The sequence below is a fragment of the Sarcophilus harrisii genome, chromosome 6 (assembly GCF_902635505.1).
Source record: "Sarcophilus harrisii chromosome 6, mSarHar1.11, whole genome shotgun sequence".
Classification (NCBI taxonomy): Eukaryota; Metazoa; Chordata; class Mammalia; order Dasyuromorphia; family Dasyuridae; genus Sarcophilus; species Sarcophilus harrisii.
The window spans coordinates 170,390,012-170,408,466 of NC_045431.1; positions in this window are offsets into that span (position 1 = coordinate 170,390,012).

Sequence of the window (18,455 nt, forward strand, 5' to 3'; positions counted from 1 at the left end):
GTAAAGCATCTAGGACATGTTCTTTCCCAAATACACTTATCAATGGGAACAGCAGATATAGTTAAGGAGTTCATGAGGAGTCACCCTGGAAAGTGTGACTCTGCAGAGCCATCAATGTTCTATTAATGTCATTGCTGATGTTATCTAGTGATATCATCACAAAAATCCCTACTTACTCATCTCTGTTGCTTATTGGTCACTACTTTGACAGATAAATCTTTGCTGGGTGGTATTTGATGCTAACCCCTACTGAAAGCTGCTCAGCTGCCAGCTCCCAATTCAACTAAATAATGGCCTACTCTTCCAAAATAGAGAAACAAGGCCTGCAGTGCTATTTTAGACCAATAGGCTTTTCTAGCTATTTTAGAGAAAGCAGAAACCCATACCTGGGACTAACAAGAAAGTTTTTCTTTTTCCCTCTTTCTTGACTACTGAAGCTTCTTGTATTCCTAGTATGAGATGCACAATCCACATGCCAAGCTCTTTAAAACAAAGAGCAAAGCCCTCCACCACCACCCCAACTAACTAATGCCCTCCCACTTAGTTTTGCCTTTGGATTCCTCTTCATCTTTACTTTGAACCAGAGTCTTGGTTCCCCCTAGCTTCTGGTGAACCTTCTATATCCTTATCCAATTTTAGTATCTGAAGGCTAAATTATATACCAGGTAATGATTATTTGTCCAATTACTACCAAACATTTCTGGGAGTCAGGGTTCCCCCGTTTTTTAAAATCCTCAGCTTCTTCTAGTCTCTGATGTAGGTAAGTGGGTAGAAAAACTCTATAAATTCTAGGCCCAGGGAGGAAGGCCATTGCCTCAGCCATTCATTTAGCCTTTTATATCTAGAAACATCTAGTAAAAGCCTGAAAAGTTCTTTACAGTATACTCTTCTACATGAAAATATATTTCCCATTCTAAATGCCATCTAAGGGACCTAACAGCCCAGTTTCTTGGTAAGTAGGTACAATATTAGAACAAAACGAGACTGGCATAGAATATTCAGCAATTAACAAAAGATTTACTTAGCTATAGCAGGAGATGGATAAGGTGCAAGAATAGGCATTGAGAATCTTTTGAGTTGATTTAGCTCACTCTGATGCTTCCAACTCCAACCACCAGCCACACATTAATGGACCTTTTGTACTCCTTATGGCTACTTTATACTTAGACAATAAGGAAATGACATCAACAACAGTATGAGTGTTTGGTCTTTTGACTCAACCAAGTGTCAAGGAGAAGGAATCATACTTTTTAAAAAGGATATTGCTTCTAATACAAAGAGAAAAAAAAAGACTATTTGGCCCATGGCATTGACATCTCTAAATATATTGATACAAATTTCATATTGACTATTGTCACAGTTGCCCTAAATTACAAAAATGTAACTTTCTGTCTCTAGAAGTGTTATCTCTGTGACACAGTGGATAGAGCTCTGGGCTTACAATCAGGACGACCTGCATTCAAATTTGGCTTCAGATATCTTCTAGCTGTTTGCCCCTGAGTAAGGGACTTTAACCCTGTTTGTTTCACTTCGTCATCTGTAAAATGAACTGAAGAAAAAGATAAATCATTCCTGTATCTTTGCAACTAAAACCTCAAATGTGAGTCAAAACATGACTGACATGCCTGAACAAAAACATCTCCAGAAAAAATAATAACAATAACATTACCCATAGAAATACTATATGTTGAATGATGCAATAGAAGATGTGAAGGGAAGGATTTGAGTTTTGGAGAAGAAGATGAGAAAAATGAGAAACAATCCATATACGTATACAAAGGTAGACTAATCAAGTCATTCTAGTGCTGCCTAGTGGAAAGATATGAAAAAAGACAATTATAGGGATAAACATTAAAAGTTTAGCCAAGAGACACCATATGGAATTTAGAATTGCTCTACAAAGATCTATTTAGAAATGCCTAATTAAGAGAATATGTTAAGAGACTTTTGGAAATTGGCTTTGAAGCCTTCATTTGAGCAGTGACATTATTTTTGAACCCTCATTGTCTATTAAAATCAAAAGATCTCTGCCAAGAATTTAAGAAAGTATATATGACTGTATTTTATATTATACTTTCATTATCCCAAACCCATAAAATTTTATTCATCAATCTATGAATGTCAAATCTATATGTAGTGTTAGTAAGACTAAGAATCAGTGAGATCTACTGGCAACTTGCTTGTTTCAAATACATGGGAATTAAACTGAACCCAGGATTCTCAAATTTTTAATAAAATCTACCATCCATAGAGGAAGCATATTGGTTTCTAGTTTCTCTTAGCACTGTCTAGTCTTTCCCAGGATAAGATACAGTCCAACCACATTTGCTCTCAGGTTGCTAAGGTATTTGATATCCCTGTAGTTTTCTAATTCTTGAGTTACTTAATTTGCCTTACTGTAAAGCAACCAAACCAGTTTCAGAAAAACTATAACTCAAGGATTCAAAGCCAGCAAAATCTGAACAGAGCTAAAAGAAGTTTCATTTCTCTTATGATATACTAGGAAAAAAACAACTCTGTTAACTACTTGGCCTTCAAATAATTTTAGATATTTTTTTATTTTAGTCCTTATCCCTTGTTTTACCTCAAATGCAAAAAAAAAAATCTGTTTTTCTATTTGATTTTTATATGATAAAAAATCAGTTCCCAAGTCCCTCCAGAATTTTAAATATTATATCAATATTTTAATGGCCATTGATGGTATTCATTGGTGCATTGGATAGAATGCCAGCCCTGAAGTCAGGCCTGATTTAAAATATGGCCTCAGACACTATTTGGGTGACCCTGGGCAAATCACTTAAATCTGTTTGCCTCAGTTTCCTCATCTGTCAAATGAGCTGAAGAAGGAAATGGCAAACCACTCCAGTGTCTTTGCCAAGAAAACCACAAATGCAGTCGAGTTGAAAATGGCTGAGCAACAATAAATATTGGCATTCATGCTCCTCCAGCAGGTAGAAAAAGCTATACTTAGCACCTAGTTAGCAAGAATAATTAGCCCCAGTAGGTTCATGGTGAGCATGAATAGACTGTAATAAATGAGAGAGAATTGCAAGGAGATGTGGAATCCAAAATATTATTAGAATAATATAGAAATGGCAAAAAAGATATATTGGTCAGGTAATAAAACTGAAGGATGGCCAATGTTTAGTTGTAGTGGACTAATAACCTAAAACCACAGTCCAGACAGGTTGGGCCAGATTTTCCTAGAAAGTGACTGACATCAAGATTTAATTAGCTCAGGGAACAAAGACCCAAATTGTTCAAACTTTCTGGTTGCCTGAGTACAAAAACCATGAAGAACTCTGGACTGCCATGAAAGGGACAGAAACACAGGAACAGAATTTAGCTTATCAATATTCTTGTTATAGGTCCTAGCTGAATATTCTTTTATTGCTACAGCCATGTAAATCACCTTTTGTTAATTGTCAGATCTTCTCTGTTTCATTTCATTCTAATATGGAACCTAAGATATCACACTGGCTTGGTAAGCTTTGGGCTATTACATACAGTAGCCTACATACACCATTGTATTATATACAATGTGAAGAGATCTAAAGGAAAGCCTCCAGAATAATGGATAGACTGAATTGAGGTAAGTTTAATTAAGGATGTTTAATGGTTTTTCCCTACCAATTAATAGCAAATGTTCCCTGACGATGAGGTGATGTGATATCAACAGCTGCAGCAGAGAAACAATATATCTCTTAAACAGTGTTTACATGTCTGAGATGTAATTCTGAGGTCTATTTGATTGGTTCTTGGCCTGAAGAGGGCAGGAGCATGGCTGCTAAGGCCTCCTAAAGTGCTTCCAATTGGGATGTGTTCCTCTAAGTATTCAAAGGTCTCAGGCTTCAGATCTTATCCTACCAGGATAAATGTCAGTATCTTATTCAGAGACATCTTAGTCCTTTGATTAGATTAAAATATTGTTTGTTTTGATGAATTTTTACTTCTTTTCAAGATCTATAAAATATATGACTCAGAAGGGTTCAGAGGCCAAACTTAAAATTTAGCTTCATAAATTTTTTTTTCTATAGTCTTTGAGCCCAAATCTATGAAGAAATTTATTATTACCTATAGATCAACCTTCCCCTGTAGGGAAGGAGCCAGATTTCTCAGCCTCTTCAGTGGGCCAATAGAGTTTATCAGCAGTCAGAGGAGGCAGAAAATTCTTGGCCTGGGAAGTCAAGGTTAATGTTCAACAAGTGACCTCCAGAGTACAAGGAAAATACCTGTATAGTGTTTATTTTTTTCCATTTGTAATACTAGGGTTTTCTGACTAAAATCATATAAATAATAAAGTATATGTATATAAGGCAATATATAAGAAACTTATTGGTATAATAATCAACTGGAAATCTATTTTCCTATTTTTTCTGTCTTTTTGTACTTTTCTTTCTATTTTGTTTTTTAATATACTGAACTTAAAGAATAAAACAAGCATTTCCATAATAAAATTGAATAGAAAAAAAAGATGATTGCACATTAAACTGCAAATCAATTATGTACAACTTGCTTTTCCTTTTAAATATATAATAAAGTTATCATGTAACATTTTTTCCCTCTCTCCTCACCGTACCCTAGATATGACTCCCTTTCGAATAAATGTGTGTGTGTGTGTGTGTGTGTGTGTGTATGTAAATCCATAGTACAGATACTTCTATTTATTATTTCTTTCTCTGGAAGCAGATAGTTTCTTCTTTCATAGGTCCTTTGTAGTTATGATTTTGAAATAGTCAAAATGACTTGGTTGCTGAAAGTTGTCCTTAAAACAATATTGCTGTTACATTCTCTTGGTTCTTGTTTTGTTTTTCATTATTTTGTGTACCTTTTCATGTTTTTCTAAAATCATTGTGCTCATCATGTATCACAAAATTATTCTGCCATTTCCCTGTTAATAAGCAAGCTCCAAATTTCCAATTCTTCGCTATCACGAAGAGAGCTACTATAAATTTTTTAGAACAGTAGTTCTCAAATTTTTTTTTCTTATCATCTTTATAGTATTAAAATTAATGAGGATTTGTCCAAAGAGTTTTTGTGTATGTGGCTTATACTTATAGCTATTTAACCATATTAGAAAAAAACTAATTTAACATTTGTAGATCTTCTAAAAGATCTTCACAAATCCCCACTCTGGATCACACTTTGAGAATGTTCTTTTCCTTTTTCCTTTATCATCTTGGGAAATAAACCTAATAGGGATAACAGTAGATTGAAGGGTGAAAGCAGGGAATTAGTATCCCAATTTTTCCACATCCCCTCCAACAGTTGTCACTTTCCATTCTATCATTTTAGTCAATCTTATAGGTATAAAATGATGTCTCAAAGTTGTTTTAATTTGTCTTTCTCAATAATGATTTGGATCATTTTTTCACGTGAGCATAAATTATTTTGCAATTTTCATCAGAAAACTGCTTATTCATACCTTTTGACCATTTACCAATTGGGTAATAACTTATATTCTTATAGATTTGATGAAGCTCTTTATGTATTTGAGATGTGAGACCTTTATTTGATAAACTGTCTATAAAAATGTTTTCCCAATTTTCTACTTTCCTTCTCATCTTGACTTCCATTGGCATTATTTGTACAAAATCTTTTAAATTTATGTAATTGAAATTATCTATTTCACACTAACAATGCTCTCTATCTCTGTTTATTCATAAGTTGTTTGCCTATCCATAAGCCATATCTATAATATTCCAGTTCTTGAAATTTTCTTGTGATATTTCCTTTTATATCTAGATCATGTATCTGTTTTGATCTTATCTAGGCAAAAGATATAAGATATTGGTCTATGCCCAGCTTTTTTCAGACTGCTTTCCAGCTTTCCCAAATTATTTTTACCAAATAATGAATTTTTATCCCCAAAACTTAAATGTTATACTTATCAAACACAGTTATTATAGTATTTGCTGCTGTAGATTGTACGACTATTTTGTTTTACCAATCCACCCCTCTATTTCATAGCCAGAACCAGATAATTTTGATAATTACTGCCTTAAAATATAGTTTAAATCTGGTACTAATAAGCCACTCTCCTTTATATATTTTTTCATTAGTTTCTTTGATTTTTTTTTTTGGATGAGGTAAGGAATTGGGGTTAAGTGACTTGCTCAGCATCACACAACTATCAAGTGTTAAGTGTCTGAGGTCAGATTTTAATTCATCCTCTCGACTTCAGGACCAGTGTTCTATCTACTGAACCAGGCTACCCCTAATATTTTTTACCTTTTATTCTTCTAAATGAATTTTGTTGTATTTTCTAACTTAGTAAAATAAAATTTTGGTAATTTAATTGGGATGGTATTGAATATATAGATTAATATAGGTTAATTGTCATTTTTATTATATTGATCCTGTCTATCCATGAACAATTAACAATCTCCAATTATTTAAACCTGATTTTATTTGTATAAGTTTTCTTTTATAATTTTTTTCATATAATTGCTGGGTTTTGGCAGATATATTCAGGTATTTTATTTTATTTTTAAATGAATAAATATATTTTAATAAATAATTCAAAGACCATTAAATTGCCCAAAGGATATTTGCCACATTTCATAGGTTTTTAGTCAAGTTCAAATCCCAGTAAAACAAACAACAACAAAACATATTGAATGTTAACAGAGATTAAATCTGTACTTAAAATCATATCATCTGATTGTTGGAGGGGATGCGGGAAAACTGGGACATTGATGCATTGTTGGTGGAGTTGTGAACGGGTCCAACCATTTTGGAGAGTAGTTTGGAACTATGCCTAAAAAGTTATCAAACTGTGCATACCCTTTGATCCAGCAGTGTTACTACTGGGATTATATCCCAAAGAGATTATAAAGAAGGGAAAGGGACCTGTATGTGCACGAATGTTTGTGGCAGCCCTTTTTGTAGTGGCTAGAAACTGGAAACTGAATGGATGTCCATCAGTTGGAGAATGGCTGAATAAATTGTGGTATATGAAAATTATGGAATATTACTGTTCTGTAAGAAATGACCAACAGGATGATTTCAGAAAGGCCTGGAGAGACTTACACGAACTGATGCTGAGTGAAATGAGCAGGACCAGGAGATCATTATATACTTCAACAACAATACTAGATGATGACCAGTTCTGATGGATCAGGCCATCCTCAGCAACGAGATCAACCAAATCATTTCTAATGGAGCAGTAATGAACTGAGCTAGCTATGCCCAGAAAAATAACTCTGGGAGATGACTAAAAACCATTACATTAAATTCCCAATCCCTATATTTATGCACACATGCATTTTTGATTTCCTTCACAAGCTAATTGTACAATAATTCAGAGTCTGATTCTTTTTGTACAGCAAAATAATGTTTTGGTCATGTATACTTATTGTGTATCTAAGTTATATTTTAATATATTTAACATCTACTGGTCATCCTGACATCTAGGGGAGGGGGTGGGGGGGGTAAGAGGTGAAAAATTGGAACAAGAGGTTTGGCAATTGTTAATGCTGTAAAGTTACCCATGTATAAATCCTGTAAATAAAAGGCTATTTTAAAAAATAAATAAATAAATAAAATAAAATCATATCATCTATTTCCTTCAGAACTTCTGGAGTGAACAATAATGATCTCCAACTAGCTATAGTTATTTTTTTTTCTTTTTCTCTCTCTTATCACCTCTCTATTTTGCATCTGCTAAGCAGCCTAGTTTTAACTCCACAGAAGAAAATGCCCTTGTCAGGACAGCTCTTCACTAGATCAAGACTTGATTGACAGCATCTCCCTTAGTATCCTCTTCCCTCTGATTGGAAAACTGGGGGGGTAAATAACCAAACTTCTCCCATTACTTTCCTTTTAAAGGGCAACAATTGGATTCTCAGTCACTTCACTTTTCCTTGCTACCTAATTTACACTTCATAGAACAAGAAACATTCTGGTACCTCACACCTTCCCCTTTCCTACTTCCTGTGGTGCATTGTCTCTCATTTTAGATTGTTAGTTCATTGAGGACACGGATTATCTTTCTTTTTTTATGAATTATATCCCCATTGCTTAACATTGTGCCTGGCATATAGTAGGTGTTTAATAAATATTTGTTGCATTAAATCACTCTCTATCTCTCTATCTCTGTGATCTTTGCCTTATAGGTTGCTGATGAATATTAGTATAAACAGGCTGGATTCCTAAAGTGTGATTGTGACTTCAGCTTATAACAGTAATCTTGTGGGGCTACTTTTAACACTATAACTTGATATGGAAGGATAATTTTTCAACATTGACCCTTGAAAAACCTCGTGTTCAAATTTTTCTCCCTTTCCCTCACCCACCCCCTCCCCTAGATGGCAAGTAATCCATTATATGTTAAATATAGGAAAATATGTGTAAGTCTAATATAGGCGTATATATTTATACAGTTATCTTGCTGAACAAGAAAAATCAGATCAAAAAGGAAAAAAATTGAGAAAGAAAATAAAATTCAAGCAAGCCACAACAAAAGAAGTGAAAATATTATGTTGTGATCTACCCTTAATTCCCACAGTCCTCTCTCTTGATATAGGTAGCTCTCATCATCACAAGATCATTGAAACTGGCCTGAATCATTTCATTGTTGAGAAGAGCTAAGTTCATCAGAATTGATCATCGTATAATATTGTTGTTGCCATATACAATGATCTGGTTCTGCTCATTTCACTTACTCGCTTTTAAGAAGAAGTTAAAAGATATAATGTTCTTGGTGGTTTTCTGGAGGTCTTTGGGCAACCTTCGTTTCAGTTCAGTAATCACCACAAGAGTAGCCAGGTTCAGGTATTTTATAATGTCTGAAATTATTTTAAATGGGTTATCTCTCAGGATTTTGTTGGCAATGTAAAAGAATGTTAATGATTTATGTGGATTTACTTCATAGCCTACTATTTTGCTAAAATTATTTTTTCAGCTAATTTTTGAGTCTTTAGAATTTTCCAAGTATATCATCAAATATACTGCAAAAAGAGATGGGTTTTTTTTTTTTATCTCATTGCCCATTTTGATTCCTCTATTTCTTTTTCTTTTCTTATTGCTAGTGCTAGGATTTCCAGTAAAATATTGAATACTATTGGTGATAGTGCACATCCTTATTTCACACCTGACCTTACTAGAAAGGTTTCTAAAACATGTCTTTAGGTAAGGACTTTTTCAGACTTGATCTTCTTTTACTTAGTATTAGGGTAGCTTAACATAAAAATGAATAAAAATCTTTACCAAAAAAAAAAAATACCAGGCAAACACAGAGATTCCTCCTTCCTTTATCCTGGGGGGTAGGAAGAATGTTTAACCCAAAATGAAATATTTGTCTTTGTGTTGATCAACAGGCAAGGAAATAGAAAGGGGAGAGATTCTTTTTTTTTTTAATGCCCAGAAGTCAAATTCTTTTATTTTACCCCCTACTTATAATGTTTTATGTTTCCAATTACATGTAAAGATAATTTTTGAAATTTACTTTAAGATTTTGATTTCCATTTTTATCCCTCCTGCCCTTCCCTCAAAAAACAGTTCTTAACCAAAATAAAAATATATTATGTGAGGTATCTAGATGGTGCAGTGGATAGAGTACTGGCTCTGAAGTCAGGAGGACCTGAGTTCAAATTTAGCTTCAGAAACTTAACACTTACAAGTTGTATGACCCTGGGCAAGTTACTTAACCCCAACTTCCTCACCAAAAAAAAAAAAAAATTATACACACACACACACACACACACATATATATATATACACATACATGTAAGTATGCATTATATTTATGAATATTTATACATGTAAGTGTATATGTAATATAAATGCATGTGCATATTAGTTGGTTGTCTTTCATTTTCAAAGAAGATCAAAATGACATGATTATGTTAGAATTGAGTTACAGTGGGTCCAGCTGTGGCTATTCAGACCAATACAAGTTCAGGATGCTCTTCCACAAGTCAGACACAAATAATCCCTAGGAACATATGGGGTGGACTGTCTAACTTTGTATATCTCATGTTTCTTCTGAGCTGATTCATTTCCACTTTGCTTATTCATCTTCTCTGATGAGGGCATGCTATATTGGGTGGTCCGAGGCCAGTGTTTCCCATGTAATAAATTAATTTTAAAGTTCTTTAAGAGAGACCTTGAGAGTGTCCTTATATCACTTTTTCTGACCACCTTGTGAGCACTTGCCCTGTGTGAATTCTCCATAAAATAGTCCTTTTGGCAAGTGTGCATTTGGCATTCAAACAATGTGGTCAGCCCAATGAAGTTGTACTTTCTGCAATAGAGTTTGAATACTTGGACTTTAGTTAAGAAAGAGCCTCAGTATGTGTTATTTTATCCTGCCAGGTCATTTTCAGAATCTTCCTAAGACAATTTAAATGAAAGTGATTCAGTTTTCCGGATGATGCTGATAGACTGTTCAGGTTTCATTCAATAATGAGTTAAACACATATGGATGGCATTGTGGAATAATAAAGATTAATATTATATTCTATGAGTATACATTTTTGTTAGCAAACAAATATCTTTATTTGGTTCATACTAAGATTAAGCAGTCTCTGGACTTCCAAATGGTAAAGCAGTCTCTTATGTGTGATTGGTATAACCTCCCCTTCAGGCTACTATTTTATTTTATTTTATTTATTTTGCTGAAGCAATTGTAAGTGATTCCACACACAGGCTACTATTTTAGAGGAAAGAAAAACCAACTGAAACCACCTTTTCAATGATTGACTTGGGAGAGAGAACTAGAATTAGAAGATAAAAAGTTTGGTTAGTTAGTCATCAAGCATTTCTTAAGCATTTGTTATGTGCCAGGACTGAATGCTAGCAGTATAACTAAAAGTTCCTGCTCTCAGGGAGATTACATTCTAATAGCGGAAGACATCACATAAAGGGGAAGCTGAAAATAGTGGGTAGAGGGGTGGCTTTAATAGTGCCTTTTGTTCCAATTTTTCCCCTCCTTCCCCCCACCCCCTCCCCATGTAACTTTCTTAAGGACAGGTACTATTTCATTTTTTAGTTTTACCAGTACGTATAATTCCCAATCCCTATATTTTTGTCTGCCTGCATTTTTTATTTCCTTCATAGGCTAATTGTACACTATTTCAGAGTCCAATTCTTTTTGTACAGCAAAACAATGGTTTGGACATGTATATTTATTTTGTATTTAATTTATACTTTAACATATTTGGCATGTATTGATCATCCTGCCAGTTAAAAAAAAAAGAAATAGTATTCAAAATAAGACCACCATGGATTCATTGAAATATCAATGTGTGATGCATTGTTGGTGGAGTTGTGAACGAATCCAACCATTTTGGAGAGTAGTTTGGAACTATGCTCAAAAAGTTATCAAACTGTGCATACCCTTTGATCCAGCAGTGTTACTACTGGGTTTATATCCCAAAGAGATTATAAAGAAGGGAAAGGGACCTGTATGTGCACGAATGTTTGTGGCAGCCCTTTTTGTAGTGGCTAAAAACTGGAAACTGAATGGATGTCCATCAGTTGGAGAATGGCTGAATAAATTGTGGTATATGAAAATTATGGAATATTACTGTTCTGTAAGAAATGACCAACAGGATGATTTCAGAAAGGCCTGGAGAGACTTACATGAACTGATGCTGAGTGAAATGAGCAGGACCAGGAGATCATTATATACTTCAACAACAATACTAGATGATGACCAGTTCTGATGGATCAGGCCATCCTCAGCAACGAGATCAACCAAATCATTTCTAATGGAGCAGTAATGAACTGAACTAGCTATGCCCAGAAAAAGAACTCTGGGAGATGACTAAAAACCATTACATTGAATTCCCAATCCCTATATTTATGCACACCTGCATTTTTGATTTCCTTCACAAGCTAATTGTACAATATTTCAGAGTCTGATTCTTTTTGTACAGCAAAATAACGTTTTGGTCATGTATACTTATTGTGTATCTAATTTATATTTTAATATATTTAACATCTACTGGTCATCCTGCCATCTAGGGGAGGGGGTGGGGGGGTAAGAGGTGAAAAATTAGAACAAGAGGTTTGGCAATTGTTAATGCTGTAAAGTTACCCATGCATATATCCTGTAAATAAAAAGCTATTAAATAAAAAAAAAGAAAGAAATATCAATGTGTATTTTTGGTGGAATTGTGAATTGATCCAACCATTCTGGAGAATAATTTGGAATGAAGCCCAAAGTGCTTTCGAACTATGCATGCCCTTTGATCCAACAGTATCTCTACTTGATCTGTATCTTAAAGAGATGATAAAAAAGGGAAAAGGACCACACATGTGCAAAAATGTTTGTAGCAGCCCTTTGTGTAGTGGCAAAGCACTGAAAACTGAGAGGTTGCCCATCATTTGGTCCTAAGTCCGGGTTAGCTCCCTGGATACCTTAGAATCAGTTAGAGTCAGGATAAGGAAAAGCCCTTGGTTTTTATTCTTGGTCTTTAGGGGAAGAAGTGAAGGAGATGGACATAAGCCTTCCACAACTTCCCTTCTTCTCATCCACCACCAAAGTGACTCTGGCTTATCTTACTCCACCTCCTAATCCTTCCCATAATTCTCTGTATACACCAAAAGATCAAACCAGCACAGAATAGTGGGAAGGGCCATTTTCCAAGAATATGCTGATAGAGTATTGTCCAATCGGTAATTAACCTTAAGTGCTCAGTTGTCTGATTCCAGTGCATCTATTCAGAGTTTCAGCCCTTTACATCTCCCGCTTTCTTTTGTTTTAGGACACAGTTGATCATGCCCTTCCTGACTTCTCAGGAAGGGAGATGAAAAGCACCAAAGAGACGTGGGGAGGCAAGCCAGATATTGTTAGCAGGTTTCTGGGCTGAAGGGTCTTACTAGAAACAAGTATGCACAAACCCATCAGCATGGGAGGTATTACACAAACACATAGCAATAACACACAGGCTAGCAGGGATGACTCTCCCCATAGTTAGTAGAGGCTCAATGTGATGTAGCAAACATGAATTGTACATGCAAGTACAAACAATATAAATCAACATGGTGTTGTAAAAGATTTCCAGAAGTCCTAGAAGGAGGGTATGTAAACAACAGTCACACATACACCTCTTTCAGCAGCCAAGAAATAGTCCAAAACCAATCTGTTGTCCATTGCTTCACATATCAGGGAATCCAGTGATCCCTGGAAGCTTTTGAAGTCCTGCAACAGGCTTTTTATGAGTTAGGAAATCCAATGATTCCTGCAGATTTTGAAGTCCTGCTAGAGTCTTATCATGTCTCAGAGAATCCAATGATTCCTGAGGGTTTTCAACTCCTATAACAGTCTTAACATGTCTCAGAGAATCCAATAATTGCTGAGGGTTTTCAAGTCCTACAACAATCATTTCATGTCTCAGGGATTCCAATGATACCTGAGGGTTTTGAAGTCCAACAATTTTTGATGTCCATGATTCAGTTGCCATAACTGCATCTCTCTTTCAGTGATGGGCACAGTCAGTGATGGAAGCACCCAATGTTTCTTGGGTCTTCTTCATTTCAAGGGTCTGCTCTGTCTCTCTCCAATGGAGAGGCTCCCCCTCCTTTGGCAAATACGGCTCATTGGCACCCATCTGATTCCTTCTCCATCTGTAGAGATACAAGCAAACCTTCTCCCCCAAACAGTTAACCCCTCTGCTCCCTTCCATTCACCACTTTCTGGGTCTCTCCACATTACCTGGTGATTATCTAAAGGTAGGGGAGCCGCTTGCACTGGACACTGCCCTTCCAGTGGGTTATAAAACCTGTCTTCCAGAGCCAGTGCATCTTTGTCAAAATTCAAGAAATTAATAGTATAAAGGGCTAGATTTAGAAATTCTCTAGGGTTACCTAAGGCTCCCCTTTTCTTTTGTTTTTGGAGGAGCGTCTTAATGTCTCTGTTTCTCCTCTCTACTATTGCCTGTCCTTGAGGATTAAAAGGTATGTCAGTGGGGTGCAAAATCTTATACCATGCACAAAAGTGTGCAAAATGTTTGGGAGTATATGTAGGTCTGTTGTCTGTTTTTATTTCTTGTGGCACACCCATAATTGCAAATGCTTGTATAAAGAATTCAGTGACCACTAGGGCTGTCTCTTTTGCTGCTGATATTGCAAAAGTGAATCCTGAAAAGTTGTCTACCACAACGTGGATAAAATACAGACGACCAAAAGATTTATAATGGGTCACGTACATTTGCCAAATTTCATTGGGTCTCAAACCATGAGGGATCTTCCCTGGAGGCAGTGTAGAAGCGTGGAAAGGAAGACAAGCTGTACAGGCTTTTACTATGCTCCTAGCTTCCTCTCTTGTTATTCCAAATTGTAAACGTAAAGCTCGTGCAGCCTGATGATATTTAGAATGAGATTCTTGGGCTTCTTGAAATAAAGAAATATTGGCCAACATAGTTAGAAAGCTAACTACCTTTGAATTACCATCAAAAATAGGACCTGAAGTCCACTATGAGAGTGGACATGAAAGATATAAATCTTACCTGGATGCTTTCTCACTTGCTCTTGAAGTTCCTTAAAGAGCTAATATATATATTAGAGGCTTCAAATTTTATTTGGGCTGTGGCAATTCTTTGTACCACACCTACTGAATGGGCCGAATCAGATATTATATTTATATCTCCTGAATAATAAATAAGAGCTAGAATGATTGCATACAATTAATTCTGCTGAGTGGACTGAAAAGGAGTTCTGACTACTCTCTTTATAGTTGTCATGAGAGTATACAGCGCAAATATTATGTTTGTTTGTATTTGTAAAGATAGTTGGTCCTTTAAGAGGAACTTTAGAAACTTTTTCTTCAAGAATCCATTGCCAATTATGTAATAGTCTGGTTATCTTTAATGGAGACCCATGTGTAAAATTTGGAGCCATGGCCAATAAAATTTGCCACTCTGGGATGGTTTCACAGCACACATTAATTTGTGCATTAGTATAAAGGTGTATATCTTGTCAAGTCTTATCCCAGATAATTGAACTGTTCACTTAATGGCCTTTAATAAAATTCTAGCCACAAGCACTGGATAAGGAGTAAGGCTTTGTTCTGGTTGTGCCGGGAGGTTCACTCACTCTAACACGCTGTCTCCTTGATGAAGGACTGCTGTGGATGCTTCTTGTGTGGCAAAAACTGATATTTTTAAGGGTTTTTGAAGGACTCTTTCAACCACATTGGATAAAGCCAGTTCAACTTCTCTCAAAGCCTCATAAGCTGGCGTGGTGAGTTTAAAGTCTTCTGTTAAAATGTCATATAATGGTTGTAATTGATAGGTAGTCAAGCCTAACACACATCCATTGTATATCTCCTATCAATTTCTGAAAGTCATTTAAGATGTTTAGCTTCTCTGTTCTTTTTTTTTTTATTTTAATAGCTTTTTATTTACAGGTTATATGTATGGGTAACTTTACAGCATTGACAATTGCCAAACCTTTTGTTCCAATTTTTCCCCTCCTTCCCCCACCCTCTCCCCCAGATGGCAGGATGACCAGTAGATGTTAAATATATTAAAGTATAAATTAGATACACAATAAATATACATGACCAATCCATTATTTTGCTGTACAAAAAGAATCGGATTCTGAAATATTGTACAATTAGCCTGTGAAGGAAATCAAAAATACAGGTGGGCAAAAATATAGGGATTGGGAATTCAATGTAATGGTTCTTAGTCATCTCCCAGAGTTCTTTTGCTGCGAGTAGATGGTTCAGTTCGTTACTGCTCCATTGGAACTGATTTGGTTCATCTCATTGCTGAGGATGGCCAGGTCCATCAGAATTGGTTATCATATAGTATTCTTGTTGAAGTATATAATGATCTCATAGCCCTGCTCGTTTCACTCAGCATCAGTTCATGTAAGTCTCTCCAGGCTTTTCTGAAATCATCCTGTTGGTCATTTCTTACCGAACAATAATATTCCATAATATTCATATACCACAATTTGTTCAGCCATTCTTCAATTGATGGGCATCTACCCAGTTTCCAGTTTCTGGCCACTACAAAGGGGGCTGCCACAAACATTCGTGCACATACAGATCCCTTTCCCTTCTTTATGATCTCTTTGGGATATAAGCCCAGTAGTAATAGCTTCTCTGTTCTTAAGGAAAGTTTTTGTATTATAAGCACCTTAGGGTATACTTCATATCTTAAATATTGAAAAGGAGCATGTCTTTGAATTTTTTCTGGAGTCATATGCAATTTTTAGTTCCTTAGTGTTTCTATGGTCTTTTGTAGACACACTTCTAACATTTGTTCCTCAAGTGTACAACCCAATATATCATCCATATAATGTAATAGCATAACTTTTGGAAATACTTTTCTTACTGGAGCAAGAGCAGCAGCAACATATATTTGACACATAGTAAGACTATTTTTCATTCCCTGTGACAAAACTGTCCATATCTTTTATAAGGCTCAGCTAAGTTAACGCTGGACACTGAAAAGGCAAATCTTTTCATATCCTCCTTATCTAGAGGGATAGAATAGAAACAATCCTTAATGTCTATAACCCAAAGAGGCCATTCTCTAGGTAATTGAGTAGAAGATGGAAGTCCAGGCTGAAGAGTTCCCATAGCTTCCATCTGTTCATTTACCTTTCTTAAATCAGTCAACATCCTCCATTTTCCAGATTTCTTTCTTACAACAAATACTAGGTAATTCCAAGGACTTAGAGAAAGTTGTGAGTGTCTTTGATCAAGTTGCTCCTGTACTATATATAATAAGGCTGAATTTTATTGCTACCTAAGGGCCACTGTTCTATCCACACTGGTGTATCAGTTTTCCATTGGATAGGAACAGGGGAAAGTGTTTGGCAGGCCTTCAACAGCAGCCCTGCCTAAAAAAATCGAAGTACTCATTTTTAACCCTAATTGTTGTACAATGTCTCCTCCCCACATATTGATGGGGATTTTTCTACTATAAAAGGAGTAAAAACTCCTGTTTTGCCTTCAAAAGTCCATCTCAAAGGGGTGGCACTAACTTCAGCTGCTGTTGATCATCCTTCACGAGACAGATAGGTGTCTGCTTTAATCTTTGGCCAGTGACTAGGCCAGTTGGCACCTCTAATGATTGTATGATCTGTACCAGTGTCTGCCAATCCTTTCAATGGTAGGCCATTTATGTAGGTAGTGAGCATAGGTTGGTCAACTGTCACAGCTGCAGTCCAGTATATTCCTGGTTTTTTTCGCTTGGAGTCAGAATCTGGGCAACTATCACCAGATTGCTATTAGGAGTCTGTATCAGTAAACCTGATGCTACTACTTCTCCTGGGTGATAAGTCACACATTGTCTACCTGTATTAGTGACTGGGATATTATCTACACATTCCCCAGTTTCCCACATCAGGGTATGGATGAACACTGTTTTCTAAGTACTCTCAGGAGGTGAAATGGTCAAGCCTACTGTGCCTGGAGGCAAGGGATCCATAGGGTGGAGAGGAACAGATTTCACCTCTCCAGGGGGTATCTCAGTTGTCCCAGCTGCATACAACTCTATTCTCCCCAATTGTAATCCCTTTCTCCCATTAGGTTGCTTCCTGGCTGGTTGATTGTGTAATCCATTTCTCCCATCATATGACTTCCTGCCTAATTGGGCCCCTCATCCCGTTTCCTGAATCAGCCTATATTCTGATGCCCAGTGGAAGTCTCGGTTGCATTTTGGACATGGGGTTTTGGGTCTTGATCTCCTACTCTGCTTTCTCACTCTGTCTCTATGCCAACATTGAGCTTTCAGATGCCCTACTTTACCACATTGAAAGCATTAGCGAGTCTCTCTGAAAGTCCCTTGCCAAAAGGGACTCTGTTTTCCCATGTTGGGATCTTGGGAAGTCTGCATCATAGCCTGGCTATAAAAGGTATTTGTGCCCACTGTGGCTCAGTGTCTTATGATCTCCTCTAAAGGAGCAGCTTTGTGTAGTCCTAGTATAATTCTTCTACAAATCTCATTAGCATTTTCTTTAGCCAGTTACCTTATTATAATGTCTGTTATTGCATTTTCACCAATAGTTCATATGATAGCTGTCTGCAGATGTCTCACAAAATCAACAAAGGGTTCATTTGGCCCTTGTGTTATTTTTGTGAAGGCCTCACCCTTGTTGTTTTTATTGTGGAGAGAAGCCCATGCTTTGATAGCAGCAGCAGCAATTTGCTCATATGCTGCTATGGGGTAATTAATCTGTACTGAAATATCTGCACAAGAACCTACACCTGTTAGTTGGTCATAGGTGATTGGAGTATTAACTCCACTTTGACTATTTCATTGGGCTTGTATCCTCGCTATATTCAGAAATATATTTACTATATTCAGAAAGCCACAACAAGTTTTGTCCAGGTTCTAAGCATGTCCTTGCTATAGATTTCCTAGGGGTTAAGACTTCAAAAGCCAAATTTTATAATAACATCTTAATATAAGATGATGTAGCCCTATAAAGAGTTCAAGCCTTTTTCAGGTCTTTGAGGGTTTCTAGATCAAAAGAAGTATATCTTCTAC